The sequence below is a fragment of the Lemur catta genome, chromosome 25, assembly GCF_020740605.2.
Source record: "Lemur catta isolate mLemCat1 chromosome 25, mLemCat1.pri, whole genome shotgun sequence".
NCBI classification, from domain to species: domain Eukaryota; kingdom Metazoa; phylum Chordata; class Mammalia; order Primates; family Lemuridae; genus Lemur; species Lemur catta.
The window spans coordinates 1,267,350-1,275,170 of record NC_059152.1 but is presented as its reverse complement, the minus strand read 5'-3'; positions in this window follow the sequence as shown (position 1 = coordinate 1,275,170).

The following is a 7,821-nucleotide window of genomic DNA, read 5'->3' as shown; positions in this document are numbered from 1 at the left end:
CCCTCAGAGGAGCCCCTGGCGGAGAGGACGAGGCTCTTTCCAAAGACAACAGGTCCCACGGTTTCCCCCGTCCGTCCCCACTGGCGGGGGTGGGGGGCAGCCCGCAGGCTCATCCCCACACCACAGGCCCGCAGGCTCTCGCGGGAGGGAAATGACTCTCGCCACCCTTATGTGGAGTTGGGATGATGTGTTTGCATCTCGGAGAGGTTTAACCGTCACCAGGACTTCCCGAACAACAAAAACAAGCCGGTTGGCCGGGCGCGGTGGCTCACACCTGTCATCCCAGCACTCTGGGAGGCCGAGGCGGGAGGATCGCTCGAGGTCAGGAGTTCGAGACCAGCCTGAGCAAGAGCGAGCCCCCCCATCTCTACTAAAAATAGAAAGAAATTAGCTGGACAACTAAAAATATATATAGAAAAAGTTAGCCGGGCATGGTGGTGCATGCCGGTAGTCCCAGCTACTCGGGAGGCTGAGACAGGAGGATCGCTTGAGCCCAGGAGTCTGAGGTTGCTGTGAGCGAGGCTGATGCCACGACACTCACTCTAGCCCGGGCAACAGAGCGAGACTCTGTCTCAAAAAAACAAAACAAAACCAAAAAACAAAAAAAAAATTTGTTTTTAAAATAGAAAAAAATCATAAAAAAAAAAAAACAAAAAACCCACAAAAAAACCAAGCCGGTAGTCAAGTCTTTACACCTACCCCTGCTCTCCATTGTGCACAATGGCGGGTGCTGTCACACGCCCGGTCACATGACCAGGGGAACATGGCCCCGCCTAAGGCCTCCTGGACGTGGCGTTGGCGCCCCTGCGTGGCCAAGTGCGGGGTTGGCATGCCAAAGCGAGGAAAATCCTAATTTAGGTGCGGAAAAGGAAACGTCTGCGTCAGGAAGAACCTTGATACTTTCCAGCATCAGCAACTGGCAACATGTGTCGCCGTGGACCTCAGGCACCCACGGCGACAGGTCCCGAAGTCCTCGTAACTTTCCCTCTTTCCATATTTGTAATTCTTTCTTCCAATAACAAGAAATGCGCCTTTCATCCTTCTAAATATATTTATTCGTTTATTTAATCCAAGAATATACAGAAAGCAGTTTCAGAATTGCTAGCCCATACTACTAGGAAATCAAAACTTCCAGCTAGTGTTTATAGTTCCTTTTGCCTTTACTGAGAATATACAGGCAAAATGCTATGGGCAAAATCTTTGGATTGGTTCTTTTCCCTCCTTGCAATAGATTCTTTCTGAATCTGAAACCTGTTTAGAGTCGAAGTGACTCGGTTTATTCCACTACCCGTAGCCGGAGTGTCGTTAGCTGTGGAGGTTCCTTTCACATGAAAACAAATCCTCATTTTTTACGTAAGGGGGTCATGCAAACAGAAATACCAAATATACATGTAACAGAATGTAAAAAAAAAAAAAAAGTTATATTTGATCACCTCCCAGGAGTTGTGCATTCAATTTACCGGCAACTTAATATTTTTACTAGCCTTCTGCTGATATCCTAACTGCACATTAGTTCTCTCCACCCACATGGAAAATGACAGTATCGGCGCACTCTAATTAACTCCAGATATTTTTCTCTATTTAGAACTCTGAGAGGTTGATATCTCCCCAGAGGACCCCAGATAACAGACAGCAGTTCTAACTCTCTAGAGTTGGGCCATTCGAGGCCATTTTAAACAAGAGGTTGCGTGACATCCCTGAATATTGAATTTTATGTATGGTGTTAGCACGCTTCTGGTGACAAGAGAGTTTTATTTTTATGGCTTCCATAATGACATCTTAATTTTTACTTTTTAATAGTTGGGCTGTGTGCTTTGCTCTCATCTTTAGTAGTTGGCTGTGTGACTGGCATCGTCAGGAAGCCTAACCCCAAAGCATGGAGTTTGTCGCTAGGCCCCGACCCTATTTCATCCCCCCTTCCTGCCCTGATAGCGTTCTCCCTATTGTCCTTGTAGGCAGGGCCCCTAGGGCATCTTTATACTCATTAAAAAAATCTTCTTTTATAAAAGTATCTGGAATTCATTCACATTAGGGTGTAAATAACAGATAATGGCTTAAAGCGGCACTCCTCTCTTTTAAACTCCCGTGACACAGCCACGTCAGCACCAGCCTACCCTCGGGGTGGCCACATAATCTGCATAATTTGTTGGGCCGGGTGCAAAATGAAAATGTACTCAGCTTGTTCAAAACCCAGGAAAAGAGTGGCATTAAAATAGACAAATATAAAACTTTCTTATGGGTATTTTTGTCTGCTTGTTCTATTAGTTGCTAAGGGTATTGTATTAAAATATCACATTAAGATTATATATTTTCCCTTTTTGTCCTGCTAATTTTTACTTTATAAACAAGGGCTGTCTGGAAAGTTTCCAGCTATTGTTAATATAACCAGAACATACTACATGGCTGGATACTTTGCAGACAGCCCTTGTATTTTGAGGGTATGTTGTTATAAGTGTCCAAATTTGAAATTATTACTGTATCTACCCAGTGATTTTTGTTATTATGAAATGTTTGTCTGCATCTCTAGTAATGCTTTTGTCTCAAGGTGTTCTTTTTCCGATATTAGTATAGATGTATCAGCTTTCTTTTTGGTAAGTATTTGCACATATTTTCTCCATCCTTTAATTTTTAAACTTTCTGTATCTTTATAATTAAGCTGGGCCACTTGGTTGTTTTTAACTAGTCTGAGAATGCTGGTTTTTAACAGGTAGTCATTTAGATTTAATAGAATTACTGATATATTTGTATTTAAACCGACTGTCTTCTTTTCGCTTTTTATTTGTCCCATCTGTTCTATGTTTTCCTTTCTCTTTCTCTTTTTTTGCTTTCTTTTGGATTGACTTTTTTATTATTCTATCATTAGGTCGTTTAGTTATATGTTGTTTTACTCTTCTTTTAGTGGTTATTCAGCCCAAAATGCCAATAATGCAAAGATTAAGAAACCCTGCTTACCCTTCTGTTTTCTCTAAACTGGCAATAAAATACGATCTAGAGGTTTGATTAGATTCAGTTCATTTTTGGGAGAGGACAGAATTCTTCACAGGTGGACGTGTTCTGTATACCCCATTATTAGCACATGAGAAGGCAATAATGTCCCATGCCCAGATGCACAGATTGATAAGTGGGTTTAGGTGTTTCAGCCTCAGCTGTCCATGATAAAGTTCCTCATTAGCCCGTGAGCTAATTGTGTCAGCACCCATTGGTGACAGCTGCCTAGATCGACTGTTTCCTTAAGGGCTGCAAGGTGGTGATGCCTCTATCACTTGTTCTCCTAGGAGCTGCAGTTCTCAAGAAAACTGTTGCCTTATCAACTATTTAATTACCCTAAAATACAGCCCACACAGGAAAGGCAGGGTAAACATGTGGTTCTTTCTCTTCATCAATTTTCAGCATCCCTGGTCATTTAAAAATGTTGGAACTATTCTTTCTAGGTGTTTTCAGAAAAGTCAGCTGGCAGCCGTCCTCCGAGGAGTGGAAAGGGGTAGGTATCACTGCACGGTGCTATGCCAGGCACTGGGTGTTGAGTGAGTGCACGAGGCCTGTTGGGAGGAAACAGCCTTCTAGGGGGCAGCAGAGACCACCGGCTGCTGGAGCCAGAACACCTTGGCTTCGAGACCTTCCCACACGTATGCCTGTTGCAGCTGCTTGCTGTCCTGTCAGCTTGCTGGAACCTCAGCTGCTCTGCAGAGCTGTCCCCGCTGCCATCAGCCGTTGCCACCTGCTGCGGCAAGGGGAGGCAGCATCTCCCGCGGGACTAGCACCGGGAACCCAGCAGCCCCCGTGGGGAATCCGTCTGAGACAGGAAGGCAGCCCCCGCCAGTCCAATGCCCCGGGTGCGTTCTACGAGTCATAAAGTGATTGTCACTTTAACCAGTGTCGGTATGGTATCTTGGATAAGCAGGTGGGCTTTTAGCTGCCACAAACCTGGGTTCAAATCCTGGTTCTGCTGCTGAGCAGCGTGGATGAGACTGTTGCCCCATGTGTGGAACGTGGTTGGTGATAGTTGCACAGTGTTGGTGTTGCAGAAACGGGGCACGGTGCGTGCACGGGGCTCGGCGGGGGCTGGATGCGTGTGTGTGCGTGTGCGTGTGCACGTGAGCGGTGTCTGAGCAGGGAGCCCCGCTGTTCCCTGGAGGATGGCGGCAGAGAAATTAGAGACCGTGGGTGTGCTCACCACTTTCATGAAATGTTGTATAAAGAAAGAGGAAGGGTGCAGAGCCTCCGTGCCTCCCTCCACGGGTTCATTGGCCTGGAAGTTCTCCGGACCCCGAAGCTCGGGGAGTTTTATGGCGGCTTCGTCACACAGGCACGATCAATTATCAGCTCACTCTCTAGCCCTTCTCCCCGGCTTGGAGGATGGGGAATGGGGCTGACGTTTCCAAGCTCCTAACCATGGCTTGGTTTTAACAAAGGCATCGCCTGTCTCCCAGGATATTCCAGGGACTTAGAAGCTCTGTGTCAGGCACTGGGGTCAGAGCCCAAATATCAGAACAAAAGATGCTCCCAGCACATTTATCACTTAGGAAACTGCAGAGGCTTTAGGGGTTCTGTGCCAGGAACTGAGGACAAAGGCCCAATTACGTATTTCTTATTATATCAGAATAGCACAAGAGGTGTCCTGGCTCTGTCTTCTCTTCCCACTCGCCAGCCCCGGCCACCGGGACTCGCGGAGGAAGGAATCTTGGGAACCCCCCACCCCCCTCCCCACCTGCCCAGCCCCCCTGCGGAAGCCGTCATCAGCTCTTGCTTGGTCCCTAGCGACTGCCCCCAACTACAGAGAAGTCCACCCCCATCAGGATGTCATGTGAGACCCCAGCACCCTTTCCCCTGGTCTCTCGCCACCCGCCCGGCCCCAGCCACACGGGGTCGCTCATGTTCTCTTTCGGCTCCATGTGCAGGGCTTTCCCTTCCTGCCATCTTCGTGCTGCTCCCCTGTCTCCAATGCCCTTGTCTCACGACCCTCTTTCAAAATCGTCACCCCTCGCCTGCCTTCTCCTTCAGATCTAACTGGAAGGCCACCTCCTCCAGGAAGCCTTCCTTATCACTCGTCCTCAGAATTGACCGCTCTTCCTTTGAGTGTTGCCCTGTCTTTCCGTGGCACTGAAGTTCCTTGTGGGCAGGCATGGTGTTTATTTGTCCTTTTGTCTTTGTACCAGCATTGACCCCTGCCCAGCTCAGTGTCTGCATGGTGATTGGAGCTTGCAGACGGAGCTTGCCGATGGAGTTTGCACGGCGAGAGCTTGCAGAGGGAGTTTGCACGGCGAGCGCTTGCAGACGGAGGGCTGAGTGAGTCACCGGGTTTCTTCCTTTCAGGTGTCACACCTCCCAGTCCATTGCCCGGATCAGGGCTCCTCCCTGGCAGGTGGAGGCCTTGCGCCATGGAAAGAGTGTGGAATTTACCAGCAGAATTGGGCTCCAGTTTGCCCGACGATGCATCTACCTTACAGACTGGCCGTGAGTCTGTAGTCAGCCGTGGACAGGAAAGTGCTATGCAGACCTTGACTTCTACCGAGATGAGCACATTCCTTAGTCACCCTGGGTTGGCCACTGAGGGTCCATCTCAGCTGGGCTCCCGGCTGGACTGACTGGGCCGCTTCCTGCCAGGGTGAGGCCTGGGGTGTGATCCCAAGACACAATGAGAGGCCCCACGCGCCTGACCCACCCAGCAATTCACATAACACGGAAGTCACCACTTAAAAGTGTGATTTTTAGTTGTGCAGCCGTCAACACCATTCTGATTCCAGAATATTCCCATCACCCCAGAAAGAAACCTTAGCAGTCAGTCCTACTCCCCCGCTCTGCTCAGCCCTTGGCAACCAATAATCTACTTTCTGTCTCTGTGGGTTTGCACTTCTGGGCATTTCACATAACTAGACCCATAGAATATGTGGCCTTTTGCGACCAGCTTCTTTTACTTTGCATGTTTTCAAGATTCACCTACGTTGCAGCATGTGATGGTATTTCACTCCTTTTATGGCTGACTAATATTCTATTGCATGTGGATATCCCATTTTGTTTATCCACTTGTCCATTGATGGGCATTTAGGTTGTTTCCACTTCTGATTATTATACATAATGCTCCTATGAGCATTTGTGTACAAGTTTTTGCGTGGACATGTGTTTTCAATTCTCTTTCAATTCCTCGAAGTGGAATGTGACTGGGAGTTCCTCTGTAACTCTGTGTTTAGCATTTTCCCAAACAGCTGCACCATTTTGCATTCCCACCAGCGACGCGTCAGAGCTCTGCAGTCCTGACACAGGCTTCTGCCCCTGCTTGTCTGAGCGTTCCGAAATTAGAAGGCCCAGGAGAGAGAGTACTGCTGCCAGCTTTCACCCGGCCCTTTCCTGAAGTTGCAGTTATGCAAGACAACAAGCGTTGCAAACTTTCATCGTCTGCAAAGCACGCTTGGGCCCTTGGGTGCAGCTGGGGTGATTTATCTTCCTTGCTGAGGGGATGCTGCAGCCTTGATCCTTCTGGCTGAGGAGGAGCCAGCTGTCTGCGGGTAAAGCTCAGTGCGCGGGATTGGCTGGTGCGTGGAGAGGGGAGTGTCACTCAGCCGGGCTGTTTGCCGAGGAGCGTTCTTATTATGCCAGGCGTGTGCCAGGCGTGTGTCTCCACAGCCTCATCAGCCTCTTCGTGGGTCCTCAGGGTTCCCAGCAGGGAGCTGGCGCTGGCTCTTGCAGGGGTCTTGGGCATGAGGCTGGAGAGATGTCTGTGCAGGTGGACAGAGACCCGGGCGCGGGGGGTAACAGGCACGTCCGCTGTCTGCCCACGGGGTGCTGGGAGGCAGAGACTCCCCGACTCGGCTGGCTGTTCTTTTTGTGCCTGTGGGCACGAGGGCTGTGTCTGCCAAGGCTCAGACCTGCCAGCCTCGATGAGGAAGGGTTTGTTTTTGCGGCATCTGGATGCGGGAGGGAGGCGATCTAGGCAGGCGGGGTGGGAGGGGGATTGCTAAGCCCAGAGGAGGTCCCTTGCCAGGGAGGAAAATTACCAGCTGCGCTTGTTCTGCGAGGGCGAGGACGAGGACGAGGACGGAGGAAGGGCTTGCTCATTTTCCTCAGCCCGAGGGGAACGTCGTCTCCGGGAGGCGCAGGGGAGAAGCAGAGGCAGGAAAACAGTCCCACGAGGTCCTTGCTGATGAACCGATGACCCCTGCCTGAAGGTGTCCGGTCATCGTACCTGGCGGACACTTATCCAACCCCGAACACCTCCCACCCGTGGGTGTTTATTCCTGCAACACACATTTACCGAGTCCCTACTATGTTCCAGGAGCTTTATAAGAGCCAGAGGTACAACGGTGTGAGCACAACAAACGCGGATGATTGTCCTGGTGGAGATGGGGGGGGGAGGGTTAATTAAGTGATCGCAGGAGTCAGTGCCGGGCAGGGTCTTGCAGGTGCTCTGGGAGCCCATGAGAGGGGAAGCGGCTTAGCCTGCGGGCGGTTGTCCAGAAAGCCTTTCCCGGGTCCCCAGGTCTGCAGGACAGGCAGGGCTGGGGCCGGGAGAAGAGCATTTCTGGGGGAGGGTGTCCCAAGTGGGAAGCCCTGAAGTTGGGCAGAGCACGACACCCCAGGAATGGAACGAGACCCAGGAGGGCAGAGCAGAGAGGGTGGAGGGGTGTGGGGGGTCGAGGCAGAGGGTGCTCAGGGTCTGAGGGGCCATGCGACACCCCCCTCGCCCTTCATCCTAAGAGCAGGGGGCAGCCGCTGGCAGGTGGAATTGGTGCCAGGGTCGGGTTTGTGTTTGCTGCGCCCGCGCTGGGTGGAGCTAAGATTGCTCACAGACTTCAGCCACAGCTTCAGACAATTGGGTAGTAGATT